Source organism: Cynocephalus volans, chromosome 5 (assembly GCF_027409185.1).
Source record: "Cynocephalus volans isolate mCynVol1 chromosome 5, mCynVol1.pri, whole genome shotgun sequence".
NCBI classification, from domain to species: Eukaryota; Metazoa; Chordata; class Mammalia; order Dermoptera; family Cynocephalidae; genus Cynocephalus; species Cynocephalus volans.
This window is the reverse complement of record NC_084464.1, coordinates 76360934-76375980: the sequence shown is the minus strand read 5'-3', so window position 1 is coordinate 76375980 and position 15047 is coordinate 76360934.

The following is a 15047-nucleotide window of genomic DNA, read 5'->3' as shown; positions in this document are numbered from 1 at the left end:
GCACGTAAAGGTAAGCAAACAGTGTTCTCAAGAATGTTACTGTCTAACAGTAGCAACGCCCCCCCCCCCAAGTAAACAGGTGACTGTAGTGGAGCATTGGTGCTATTTCAAGTTAAAGCACAGGATGCTGTGGGAAAACAGTAAGTAGGCTTTAAATTTGTTGTTGTTGTTGCTATTTGAGGTTTTCGTTTGTTTGTTTATTTGTTTTTGTTTGTTAGTGGAGCAGAGTGTGGACTGAAACTCCAGTGATGAGGAAAATCAGCCAGAAGAGGGTGGGGCATAGAGAAGGAGTCTCAGGCTGAGGTTTTGCAAATATTAGTAGAGAGGAAAGAGAGATCCTGGGTTCCTTAGGAACACCAAGTACAGGACTTAAGTACAGGACTTACTAGCTGGAGGACAGTGAGAGAAGAGCAGTAGTGAGATTAGAGGCTAGAGGCTTCAAACCCTGAAAAGGCTTTCCATGTCTGCTATGGTCTAAATTGTTCCTCCAAAATTCATGTTGAAACCTAATCCCCATTGTAGTGGCATTAAGGTGTGGGGGACTTTGGGGAAGTGATTTAGTCAGGAAGGCTTCACCATTATGAATGGGATTAGTCCCCTTATGAAAGAGGCCTAATAGAGCAGAGAACCCATTCTACCAATTGAGGACACAGGAAAGGCACCATCTGTGAAAAACAGGCCCTCACCAGACACCAAATCTGCTGGCACCTTGATCTTAGACTTTCTAGCCTCCAGAACTATGAGCAATAAATTTCTGTTGTTTATAAATTACCCAATCTGCAGTATTTTTGTTATAGCAATCCAAACTAAAACAATATTCTTTTGTGTTATTCACGATGCTTTCTTTGGAAGTAGGGATTGGCCCAGTTTCAGTAGGGTACTGAAGGAGCCTTCTCATCAGAGGTCAGAATGAAATCAGGGAGGTTGGGAGGGGGCTCTCGTGGTCACTGCTTCCTCACCTGCAAGACTCCTGTGCAGTATCTGCTATCTCTGTTCAATCCTAAAGGAGAGACCTATAAAGGGACTTTAAACCTTGTCTATACCTTAAAAAATTAATGAAAACATCTGTGAAAACAAGAGGTCAGGGTAATTGTTATCTCTGTCTTCAACTTGTAAAACTGTGTAAAATCATGTAGGTGAGTGACAATAATTACAATGGGCGCTGTCTCAAACAGTGGTAAAGAATCTGGGCTTTGTTCCTACGAATAGCCACATTATAACACTGTGGTTAGTGAAAAGTAATTTTACAAGCAAGTCACCAAACAAATGCTTCTCTGTATGTGATTTTTTTAAATATAAAAATAGCTACGATCCCAATCAACCTACAATACTAATTAGTCCCTTCTCAAATCTCGTAAATGGTTAGTCAACCTCACTTTAGAAAAGGCCAGCTGTTTTCTGCAGAACTCATGGGAAGAAAAAGACAAAAATAAGTTTACTTCACCAAGCTGTTTTCACTCGGGCTCCCAGTGAGACAGCAAGCCTTTCAGTGATACATCTAACATAGAATTTTCTTTAGACATATCTGAAGCTCTAATAAGCCAGATCATACTGTGGAGGTAAATTAATACCAAATACAAGTTAGACATTTTGCACAGTGCATTAACTCTTTCGAGTCTGCTGACCACAAAATAAATATCCTGGAATAGCCATTAATGGTTAGATTGAATTGACTAGAGGACAAGTGAAACATTCCCAGCTATAGCGGTCATTTGGGAAAATCAAACTGTGCTCCCAAATGGCCTATTTACATTCAAATAGTTTACAAGTGACAGAAAATACCTTGTTACATCTGTCAGAGATTATCAGCCTGTTTCCAGCTTGAGTTCTCTCCTTCTATGATTAATTCAGCAAGTCATGCAATATCTGAACCTTTGCCTTACTGCCTGCTGAAAAGTTCTCAGAAATTTTCAACTGTGAGGCTATATAACAGAAAATAAGTTCATAAAGGTAATTTTCTTTCTTTTAACTTTATTTTTTATTAGCATATTCATTGTTACAAATCATACTTATTCTTTACACCTCTTATCCAATCTCTCCCTCATCCTCCGTCTTTATCCTTCCCTTTCCCCCTACCCCCCTCTAATAACCATAGATTTGTTCTCTCCATCTGATAGATTAACCATTCCTTTGTTGGTTTGTTGCCTAGATGATCTGTCCAATACTGAGACAGGTGTGATCAGGTCCTCCCCTATTATCGTAAATCAGATGCTTCTTCTATTACTCTGGAGTGTGCTTTGTGGACAGAGAGGACCTCTTCTTTTTTTCTTTCTTTTTTAGGTCTCTGGTGGTGCCTCTCCTTGAATCAATGAAGTTGAGTATCCGGCATGCCATCTGCCCAGTGGCTGTGACTGCTGCTATAGAGATTAGACTAGCCACTTTTGTGGCAGGCATGACAATTGCCATGTCTATGGTGGGCTATCCGTGTGAAAATGGTGTTTTTGGTGTGCTCTTTACCTGGATACAGCTGAGTTTGGCTTCCCCCGGCTCCATGCCTCATTGTAAGAGGTTGTTGTGGAGCAGTTGCGGGGGAGAAGGAGAAGGGAAAGGGGAGAGGAAATAGAGTAGGAAGAGGAGAAAGAAGGGGGGGTGTGATCAAGGCCTGTGGCCACCCCCCATTCCATCAGAGGAGACCAAGGGGCTTCCAGCAGTGGCTGGGTCATCTCTGGGCTGGTTGTGGACGTTGAGGGGGCTGTGGCTGAGGCCGAGGCCCTCCCCCCTTGCTGTCTTGGAATTCCAGGGGCTTCCAGTCCTTCTAGGCTTTATAGTGTTCTTTGGTGGTGTTAGACCTTTACTAGTGAATATCAAACTTTGTCTGTCTGTGGGAATTTTGTTTTTTCTTTCAGTTCTGTGTTGGAGTTTTTGCTGTTCCCACCACTTAAACTCTGCACTGGAACTAATATGTTGTCCTTTGTTTACTTCTAAAATAGGGGAACTTCCTGTGGGGATGAGCACTTGAGCTAAATTCGTTTATTGTAGTTGAGCTAAATTGCTTTATTGCTGCTGTTCCCTGGGGAAGGCTTTTTGTGCAGCTCAGGTTTTAATGGTCGGCCTTGTATGTACTTTCCAGGACTCGTGAGATCTGGTACGCCCAGGTTGCATGAAAACTCTGGTCTGGGGCTGAGTCTTTTCAGCAAACTGCACCTCCTGCAGTTCTATATTCCTGACCAGTCTCCACTGAGTGGTCCTGTGCTGACTGGAGGTCAGATCAGCTATACTTGCTGTGCCCCAATGTTCCCCTGGTGTACCCATCTCCCCCACTGCCCATAGGATGCGCCATGCAAAGGTCCCTTGTGATGACTCACCAGCCTCTGAGTGGTTCCTTTTTTTCTGTTGTTTGCTCTTATGTGGGTCCACAGGAACTCAGTGGTCTTGCTAGCCTGGGGGCTACCAAGGTCCTCTTCTCCCTGCTGCCTCCAAGCAACTTCATACAAACGGCACAGCTGTGGCTTTTGCCAGCTCTTGCTCTGTGTGCTTACCAGCTCCAGCCTTAAAGGGGCCCAGGGCTCAAAATGATGGGCGCAATCCTTTCTTTCTCTCATCTTGGCTTCTCCTGCCTTCATGAACTTCATAGGTCTCTCCTCCTCTTCCCCTAAGCTCTAGTGGCCTCAGCTTGGCTGTCATTGCTTTTTAAGAGTTGTGAATTGGTTGATTTGTGGGAGAGAGTGAGAGAGTGTGGGAGATATGTGGGGACTGCCTATTCCACCATCTTGACTGGAAGCCCTCATAAAAGGTAATTTTCTGTGAGGTCCACTTTACTGTCTTTTTCACTTTTCATCTTCCAAGAATAATTTTATTTATGCACAATGGTCTTAGGAACTAAGATTCAAATAGGTCAGCGATTCCCATTTTTATGTGTTTGTGAAAAAGAGGAACATGCAGAGAAATCAAATATGATAAAGTTTAGTTTAATTTCAGGAATATTTCAACCAGAAAGGTGTTCAGTTGGGAATCTTCATATAGTTATACAAAATTACAGGAAAGTTAGAAACAACCTAAATGTCCAACAATAGGAAAAAGGACAAACCATGTATGACAGAGCCACATAATGGCTCTATAAATACTAAATATTATACTGATACAATATAATATAAATACTAAAGTGATATTTATGAGAAATTTATATAACATGTAACTACATTATCACAATTATATTTTAATTAATTTGCAGAGGAAAAATTTAGAAGAAAACATATCAAAATGATAACAGTAATAGACTTTTGAGAGAAGGAACTATGAGTAATTTTTTTCTCCATATAATAAAATTTTCAGTTTCAACAAAGTACATATAGCCAATTTTTTAATGTAAAAAGTTCTACTTTAAAAAATAAAAATACATTTTAAAATTCATATTTTAACAGATTATTTAACAAAACCGAATTTGATGACTATAGTACCTCTAGTGCTTTACAGTTATCATGCCACTTTTACATTTATTCTCTATCATCTGTGAAATGGAGACCTTGGCACACCATTTATTTCATATCAAGTCAAGCTAATTGTATTCTACTGTTTATGACATGTTAAACCTGGCAAATGTTTTGGCAGAAATAAGATAATCCCCAAATGTAATTTTCTTTATGATTGCTCATGAAATGCATATTATAGATGTAGTAATAAAAACGCTTATGGAAATTATTATATTGAAAGTATTTTAAAATCTTCAGACAAATGCCACATTCCCTCCCTGATTCCCCACATAGCATTTTAAACCTTTAGAACTCTCCCTCAGGCCAACACTCAGAACTCTCCCCATCTCCCATTTTCTTGCCTCCAACTTTCCAGAAAGAAAAAAAAAACTAAGTGTATCAGGTCTGTACCCCTTCAACATCCCATCTTCACACTCAGGTTTAGCTACAGAATCTTTCTGTAAATGTACCTGTTTTGGGAGCCATTAAGAGTATTTTTTGGCTATGATCATATTGAGATAAATTTCTGATAAATTACTGTGAAGTATAAATTTTGGTACATCTAAAGGTGATGATTCTCATGGAATAATTTTTCTAAAAAGATGTAACTTTTTATACAAATCAGGAACTAAGATTAATTAAGTCTAAATTTAATTTTAAATCTAAATTTATACAATGGCAATTTAATGGATATTTACTTGGCAGTGTTGCAGTAGTTTTCAAAACCAAAGATTCTGAACTCTGAAATATTCTAATAATTAAATGATATATTTTATTGCAATGCCCATGTGTAACACTTCTGTTTTATAATAATTTCTTTATGAAGTTTGCCACTTGAGAATTAACACTTCCTCTCCCAGTGTTTATGGCAGAAAGTTAATGTCTGTGCAGAAGCCACAGAGTCAGTAGTTTCTAGTCAAGATGTTGGAATAGATGGTCCCCAGCATCACTCTCTCCCACAAATCAACCAATTTACAACTACATAAAAAAGCAACAACAGTCAAGATGGGGCTGCTAAAGATCCGGGGAAGAGGAGGAGAGACCTGTGGAGTACATGAAGGCAGGAGAAGCCACAATGAGAGAAAGAAAAAACTGCTCTGACCATTTTGCGCCACAGCCGCTTTAAGGCTGGAGCTGCTGAGCGCATGGAGCAGGATCCAGCAAAAGCCACAGTTGTGCCCTTTGGATGGAGTTGCTTGGAGGCAGGAGGGGAGAAGGGGGTCTTGGTGGCCCCCAGGACTGCAAGACTACTAGTTGGGTTCCCGTGGACCCACACAGGAGCAAGGAGCCACAACAACCGAAAAAAACAAGCCACCTAGAGGCCAGCGAGCCATCACAAGGGACTGGCACATGGCTCATCCCATGGGAAGTGTTTGGAGCACTGGCAGTGGGGGAGACTGGCCCACCGGCGGAACACTGGGGCACAGCAAGGACAGCTGATCTGCCCCCCAATCAGCAAAGGACCACTCAGAAGAGACTGGTCAGGAACACAGAATTGCATGGGGTGCAGTATGATGAAAAGACTCAGGCCCAGACTAGAGTTTCTACACAACCCAGGTGCACCAGGTCTCTGGAGAGCCAGAAGTACCTATAAAGTCAACCATTATAACCTGAGCTGCACAAAGGCCTTCCCTAGGGAAACAGCAGCAAAGCAGCAATTTAGCTAAACCATAGAGATCGAGTACTGGTCCCAACAGGAAGTTCCCCCATTTTAGAAGTAAGCAAAGGACAAAAAATTAGTTCCAGCCCCAGCATACCACTAGTGCCTCGGTGGCTACCTGGGAACCTGTAGCATGGATCCAGGGACCAGGCCCCCCTCCCACAACCAGGCACACCGCACCAGCACCAAGGAGCCTGCCAAAAACATCACCTCCATGTGGGTGGCCCACCACAGCCACTACAGTAACCAACGCTGCTGCAAAAGTGGCTAGATGCCACAACTACCACACTGATGGTCCACCAGCCACTGGAGTGCATTGACACAAGGAGAGTCACCAGCAGAGACCAAAGAAAAGAAAAGGATGTCTCTCTCCACAAAGCCCATTCCAGAGTGACAGAAGAAGCATCTGCTCTACGAGAATATTGGGGGACCTGATCATACCTCTCAGCACTGGATAGATCATCTAGGCAACAAATCAACAGAGTAACCATTACTCTTTCAGAAAGAGAGAAGAAATCTAGGGTAATTAGAGGGGGGAGGAGGACGGGGGAGGGGGATGGGGCGAGATTGGACAAGGGGCATATATAACAAGTTTGATTTGTAACAATATATATGCTGGCAACATTGATTTGATCAACATATCTCCAGTTGAACCCCCAAAATAGGTATAATCAATTTTGATTCAATAAAATTTAAAAATAAAAAAGAAGAAGCCATAGAGTCGGTGTCTTGGAACAGATGTAAGCTGGCCTTCACGGCAAGTCCTGGTGCTGCCTCCACACTGAGCCTCTCCTCTATCCCCAGTCTGGGGCCATGGCCACCACTACACAGCTTCTGCTGTTAGTGCCACCATCACCACTGCTAATCTGAACTTGGGTCTCAGCCCTGACAACCCCTTCAGGGGTCTCCTGGGACTGCTTAAGTTGTATGCATGGAAGCCAGACAGCCAGGTTAACTGCCTGCTGCCCACCACTGAGTGTGTGCACACTGCTGCCAGGTGTATCTTCTCTGCTCACACACATGCTTCCTTGTCCCCTGGACTTCACTTACAAAATGCAAGTTCAAAGATAACTTTATTAATAACTTAAAAGTGGCCACAGCAGAGTATTAAACTAAGCATAGGATCTCTTCTAAGAACGAGCCCTATGAAGCTGCCCAGGCCACACACCCATGGAGCTGGTCCTGTTCACATACATGTTTACCTGGCCCCAACCTTACTGCCTTTTCTCTAATCCTAGAAGATGCAGTCTTGCTTCCTGTTCAACTCTTTCTCTCGATTTAATCTTCTCCTATAACCTGAAGGTCTTGCTGCACTTGTCATCTCCTTTCTTTCCGGTATTTTTATTTTTTTTATTTATTTATTTATTTATTTATTTATTTATTTATTTATTTATTTATTTGTCTTTTTTGTGACCGGCTGCACCGCGCTCAGCCAGTGAGTGCACCAGCCATCCCTATATAGGATCCGAACCTGCGGCAGGAGTGCTGCTGCGCTCCCAGCGCCGCACTCTCCCGAGTGCGCCACGGGGTCGGCCCCTTTCCAGTATTTTTAAATTATCAAATTATTTTTCTAGATACCTGTGAGGACACTTAAATCTCTCCATCTTAAAATAGCTCTGCACACTCACACACACACACACTCCTCAAATACATTCCTGTCTTTCTCCTTCCCTTTGAAGTCAGGTACTGGGACACTAACTAGGCTGAGATCTTGTTTGGCTTTCTGACTTTTTCCTTTATCTACCATCAGACTTCCATACTCACAACCTCACCAAAACTTGTTCTGACCAAGCCCACCAAACACTTCCAAATCTAAAGTACCCCTTTAATCGTTGTCATGGACTAAATATTTGTGTCCCTTCTACCCCAGATTCATATGTTGAAGCTCTAGCCCTCAGTGTGATGGTATTTGGAGGTGGGGCCTTTGGGGAAGTAATTAGGGTTAGATGGTGTTGTAAGGATGGGGTCCCATGGTAGGATTGGTGTCCTTACAAGACGAGGAAGAGAGATCAGAGCTCTCCCCCCACACCCATCCATGTGAGCACACAGCAAGAAAGGGCTCTCTGTAAGCCAGGAAAAGAGTCCTTCCCAGGAAACAAATCAGCTGGCACCTTGATCTACAACTTCCCAGTCTCCAGAACAGTGAGAAATAGATGTCTGCTGTTTGAGCCACCCAGTCTATGGTACAGTACTTTATTATGGCAGTCCAAGCTAAGATACTTCTCATTTTACTTCATGAAAACTCCCCCTTCTTGATGATAATTCTGCCCTTAGATTCTGAGACATCACCCTCTCTTGGTTATTTTACCTCCAACCATTCTGAATGCTGATGGTCCCCTTTTCCTCTGCACATATCTGTTATTATCCTTAAATTGTCTTTCCTCTCCCTCAGCACACTATCTCTGAGCAATCCAAAAGCCCAGCCTAGAACAATAACTCATAACTAATAATAACTCATATCTTCAGCCCAAACCTCTCTCCAGAGCTCCCAACCATAAAATTTACAACTTCCTGGATGTATGTGCTGTAATGTCCCTGGATACCTGGAACTCAGTCTGTCCAACAGAAACTCATAATCTCCTCCCTATACTTTATTACTCCTATCTCAGGTGGTGGCATCACCATCAAACATGCAAGTCAGGAAACAGAATCGTCCTTGATCGTCTGAGTGCAGTGGTGGTTACAACTAATTGATCACAACAAGTTACGGATTTCTTTGTTCCTTCTCCACTCACACTGCTTCACTTGACTAGCCTTAAAAAAGGAAAGAAAAGAAAATGGAATCGTTCTTGACTATCTCCTTTCCCCATATTCAATAATCTCCAAATATGAGGGATCCTGTTTATTTAAGATTTCTTGGCTTTGTCCCCTTTTTCTCCATCTCCATAGTTCCTAATTTAGTTCAGGCCCTTGTCATCTTTCTCATAGGCTAGTGCAATGGTTTTTCTTTTTAAGTATTCCCCCTGCTCCAGGTGTGTGCTCTATATGCTGTGTGTCATTTTCCACTTTGCTGTAAGAGTGATCTTTCCAGCATAAATCTGCTTATATTTCCTCCCACCTAAGACTTTTCAATGACTCCTCATTGCCTGTAAGGTAAAGTTCCATGCTGCCCAGTAAATAATAGAAGGACTTCCATAATCTAGCCACTGTGTATTTCTCCAGCCTTCTCTCTCACATCCCTTGCTGTAGCTATGCTAGACTAACAGTCCTCCAAATATGTATTTTACTCTTCCCTGCTTTTCTTTTCTTTTGCTTAGAAAGTTTCTTATTCTCTTACACCCCTTATTCTCTACATGCTCAGAGTTTCTCGAATGGTGTGCCACAGATCTCTAGTGCACAAGATATAAAAGCACTCAGTATTTGGAGCAGTCAGGGAAGAACTTGGGTGACCCAAGGTGGTAAGAAATGGGCAAATTTTCTAACAGATTAGATGTGAAACAAAGAGAGGAGTCAAGATGACTCTAGGGCTTTGACCTAAACAACTGGAAGGGTGGGATTGCCATCAACCCTGGATGAGGAAGACTGGACAGTGTAAGTTTGGAAGGACAGATAAAATGTCAGTTTTGGGATATGGTATATTTGAGATGCCAATTAGATGCTTGTGTGGGGATGTTGAGTAGGAAGTTATATATAAGCCTGGAGTTCAGGGGACATATCTGGGCCAAAGACAAAATCTGGGAATCATAAACATACATGTGGCATTTAATGCCACAAGGCTGAATCAGGTCGCCAAGGCAGCCAGTGGAGATAGACAAGAGAAGTCCAAGTTCTGAGCTCTTTGATGTTCAGAAGGAGAAGCCAGTGAGAAGGAAGGAAAACCAGAAAACCCTGGTGTCCTGGAAGTCAACTGAGGAAATGACTCCAAAGATAGAATACCTGACAGATAGAGTAACAAGAGGACTAAGAAAAGATCATTAGATTTTGCAATATGGAGCTTTGGCAGAATGGTGGTAAGGAAAGACTGATTAGAGAGGGTTTAAGAGAAAATGAAAGGAAAGGACTTGAAAATAGTAAATATTTTATCAACCTTCTAACAATTTTCTTTCTATAAAGAGAGAGAAAGAGGGTAGTAGCTGGTAAAGGAAGTAAGATTAAAAATAGTTTTTTTAATGATGAGAGAAATTGTGGCACGTACTGTATAATGAAAGAAAAACCAAGAAGATAAAGAATATTTGAAGAAATAGGAGAGAGAGGGGAGAATCACCAGAGTTTTGTCCAGGAGCAGTGAAAATGGACAGGACCCAAAGCAAATGTAGGAGCACAGAGCACAGTGAGGGCACCCCTGGGTCAGGATACATGTGCACAAATGCTGGGAATAGGCATATGTGGGGACTATGTAAGCTCTTTTGAGTGCTTCTATTCCTCAGCAAAGCAGCTAAGTTAAAGATTTTAGGAGAAATGAGAAGGTATAGTTACCAGGGAAGGTGAGAGAGTGACTTGATGAGAGAAATACAGTATAATTGCTGAGTGGAATTATGGGCATTCTTGAGCTTAGTAAGCTTAAATTAAAAATGAAACTAGGGAGATTGGATGTTTTTCTCCAGCTATGTTTTGGAAAGAGGGAAAGCATATAGAGAATTCTATTTAAATAGTGTTGGCACTTTGCCAAGCAAACATGAAAAAGAAATGGGGGCAAGGCAGTGGAGGCTATGTTAAAGGGGATGATTATGATTGATCAAAGCATTTAAGCTAGAGAAGCAGGGGTTGCAATAGAAGTGGAGTTAGAGATACAAAAACATTAACAATTAACATTAAGGATTGTTGGGATTGGGATACTAGAGGGAATAGCTAGAAAGCTGGAAGGCGATGGTCAGAAAGTGGAGTACTTGACATAAAAATTATGAGAGGGTGGCAGTTTTATATAAATGACAAGATCTAGGGTATCACTGGGAGTTAAGTGGAGGGAAAGATCATGGGAAGAGAGGAGAACAAAGAAATGAGAGGCCAGGGTATCGGAATACATATGAGGGTACTTCAAAAAGTTCATGGAAAAATAGAAATAAAAGATAATATGAATCATTCCATGAACTTTTGATGTATCATTGTACATAGATACTAAAATAATTGCATTTTATGAAAGGACTAGTTTTGCAGAGAGTGACAGTGATCCAGGAGCTAAAATCTTCCCTATTAATATCACTCTCCCACTTTTCAAGGTGACTATTTCACATGTTCTCTTCTTTCTTTGTGCTTTCAACAGTCTCCCCCTCCTTGCTCTCAGAAGATGTCTTGTTTCTCATTTCACTAAGAAAATTAAGTCAATCCAAAGAAAACTTCCAAATGCACTCACCACCCCCAGCTCCCCACACACCTGCATCCGTGCTCTCTGACTTCCCTTCTGTTGCAATGGAGGGACTATGTGGGCTCCTGTCTAAGGCAACCCCTATACTTGTCACTAGACCCCATGCCCTCCAGATACCTTTCACTTCTCACTCCCCCATGCAGCAAAACTACAGCAGATGCTTTAATCACTGTGTCTTCTTCCTCAGCTCCCAATCTCTCTTTCACTAACTTATACCAGGACTTCCTCTCCACCATTCCATTGAAAATGTTCTTATCCACATTTTCAAATCCAGTGGTTGCTTTTCAGTCCTCCTCATACTGGATCTCTCAGCAGCATTTGATAAAGCTGATCACTCCCACATTCCTGAAAAACTTTCTTCATTTGACTTCTGGGATATTATGCTCTCGTGGTCTTTTTTTCCAACAGATCCTGTTTTCTTCCTAGTGCTCCTGGACTCACTACTTGGATCACTTCTTTTCTCCATCAGCCTTACTTCTATGGTGATCTCATCCAGTCCCATGGCCCCATGGCTTTAAATGTTATCTATGTACCTATGGCTCATAAATTTATATCCCCATCTCCAACCTCTCCCTTGAACTGCCCACTAGACATCTCCATTTGGTTTTCTCCAAGACACCTTAAATTTCATGTGTCCAAAATGGAACGTTTGATCTCCACCCCCAGCCTCCCAAAATCTGCTCCTACTACAGCTTTCCCCAGTTCAGTAAACAGCACTTCCATTCGTCCATATACTCAAATTGAAACCTTAAAATTATCCTTGATTTTTTTCTTTCTCTCACACCCCTCACCCAACTTATCGGCAAGCAATGCCAAGAATACCTTAGAAATACATCATGTATCTGACCTTTCCTCAACACCTTCACCCGATGACTCTAAACCAGTGCCATCCAGTGGGAATATAACGAGGCACATGTTTTAATTCTAATTTTCTAGTAGCCACATTAAAAAAGGTAAAAAGAAGCAAGTAAAATTTAATTACACATCTTATTTAACCAAATACATCCAAATATTATCATTTTAATGTATAATAAATGCAAAAATTATTAATGGGGAAATTTAACATTGTTTTTTCAGACTGTCTTCAAAATCCTGTGTATATTTTATACTTATAACACATCTCAGTTTGGACTAGCCATATTTCAAGTGCTCAATAGCCACATATAACAAACATGTGGCTCCCATATCAAATAATGCATCATCTGTCACTAGACTAATGGAGATATATTTTAACTGGTACCCAGCTTATATCATGCCTCCCCCCCGCTGCCCTTTCATAGATATTCTCTCCTTAGCAGCTAGAGTGATTCTTTAAAATATATGCAATTCTCTGTGTACCAATTATACATCAATAAAGCTATTAGTATATACACACAAAATCATGCTCATTTCCTGCTCAAAACCTCTCAATAATTTCCACTACATTTAGAATAAAATCCAAACACTTCATCATTGCTTACAAAGCCCTGCGTGACCTGACTTCCCTTCCGCCACCCCTCCCTTGGCCCTGCTCTCCCACCACAGACCCTCATCACTCCATTGCCAACCCACCGGCCTCCCCGCTGTTCTTCAAACACGTCAGCTACCCTGCTCCCCTCCCCCCAGGGGACTTGCAGTTGTTCCCTCTTCACTTGGTTCAGATCTCGGATCCAATCACCCAAAAGCAGCCTTTCCTGCCTACCTTATCTGAAATAAATCTGCTACCACTCAGGTTTCTTTCCTTGCTTTATTTATTTATTTTCATAGCATTTGGCATTACTGATATTTGACCTTGTTTTGTATATTTATTTGTTTGCTTATTTGTCCCCACATTAGACTATAATGCGCAGTAGGACATGGACTATGCTCTGTTCGCTACAGTCTGACCCATTTATCTGTTATGTCAGCACTCATAACATTTATTGAATGAGTATTTACTTTTTGAATATTTATTGAATGAATATTTGAGTTGAGAAAGAAAGATAAACAAAAAATAGCAGAAGCTCCTGACATTCAGAACTGGCCTGACACTCACAGGTGGGCCTTGTTATATTCCTATTAGACAAATAAGGCCAGTTCATAATTCTGTCTAAGAACAGGCAAAAACAAAGTCAATGTGCTACCCCTAAAATGACAAATGCCTCCTCTCTTGGACAAAATGATTCATGGCTTCTTCTTTACAAATTACAACTTTATCCTCATTCTAGTCTGTCCTCCCTCTGAATAAGACTTATTGAGATACTCAATCACAGAACTGTCCTGCTTTTTGACAGCAACCAATCTAGAGTGAAATCACCTCCCTTCATCCTTAGACCCTCTCCCAAATCACTCAACAAAAGCACAGATCCTATAATACATTCTTACTAACACTCTTTTTTTAAAATTTTACTTTATCAATATACAATGTAGTTGATTCTTGTGTCCCTTTACCAATTCCTCTTTTCCCCCTTTTCTCTCCCCCCTCCCCCACCATCAACATCATATCTGTTCTCTTGTCTTAACAAGTTCAAGGAATTGTTACTAATACTCTTATTGAGACACCCTATGATTCTCTATGGAGTATGTATGTTTTCCTTCAATACAACAAGTAATACACCAAACTCGTTCAACGACACCTCATGTGTCATACATGAGGTGATCTTTGGTAGAAGGCATTTAACATGGTGAATGAGTAAACCAATTTTTGCATTTGTTAATTATGGATGATCTTTATTCTCTATATGCTTCTATTTTTCTTTATTTTAAAGGTTTCTATAAAAAGCAAGTATTATTTTGAAATCAGGAAAATATTAACACATATTTAATCTTACAATAACAACCAGTATGGTATATCAGACACATAAATTCTTAATAAATAGGAGAGCTGGTTTTAAAGCCAAATCTGACACTTTGTAGCTGAGCAAACATATTTAGCCTTTTTGGATCTCACTGCTAGAAAGCAGAAGGATATTGTGAGGTCCCCTGCAGTTTTTTAAGAGCTTTAATTAAAACTCTTCCAGAGTAATGTACTTAACCTGACACAATGATGTTCAGGAATGGGGCAGTGATGTGGGTGTTAAAATATTAACATATGCCAACTTCTTCTCCTTACTATTTTTGCATGATATTAGACAAATTATTTTAAAACCTTGACTCCTTTATTCTTATTTATAGGTTATAAATTGTAGCATTTGCCCTTATGTGAAAGAGATTTCTTAGGAATCATTTTGTAAATATGTGTGTCAGTTGGAGTATCAGGCATGTTCATCTCCATTTCTATTCATTGGCACTGCTATGGAAGCCAGTTATGTTAGATGCTGGGGATATAAAATTGCCCTACCCTTAAGAAACTCAAAGCAAGTGGGTTAGAGGGATATGTAAATAGATGGTGAGAATGTTTAATAAGACACATATGTCCAAGATACAGAAGAGGTAAGTGTTGGGGTATCAGGAAAGGTTTTCCAAGGAGGAATAACTGAACATGTTAGGAAGTATGATTAAAATTAAAACACGTTGAAGGAGGACATTCCATGCAAAGAAAACACTTAAAACATGAAAAAACATTGTGTATTCAACACAATGTAAGCAGTTTGGTATTACTGGAGTGGGGTATGGAGGTGGGGTATGGAGCAAGGGTGAGGGGAGGCACTGGGAGGTAAGGTTAGAAGAACTCTTAGGGCCGGCCCGTGGCTCACTCGGGAGAGTACGGTGCTGATAA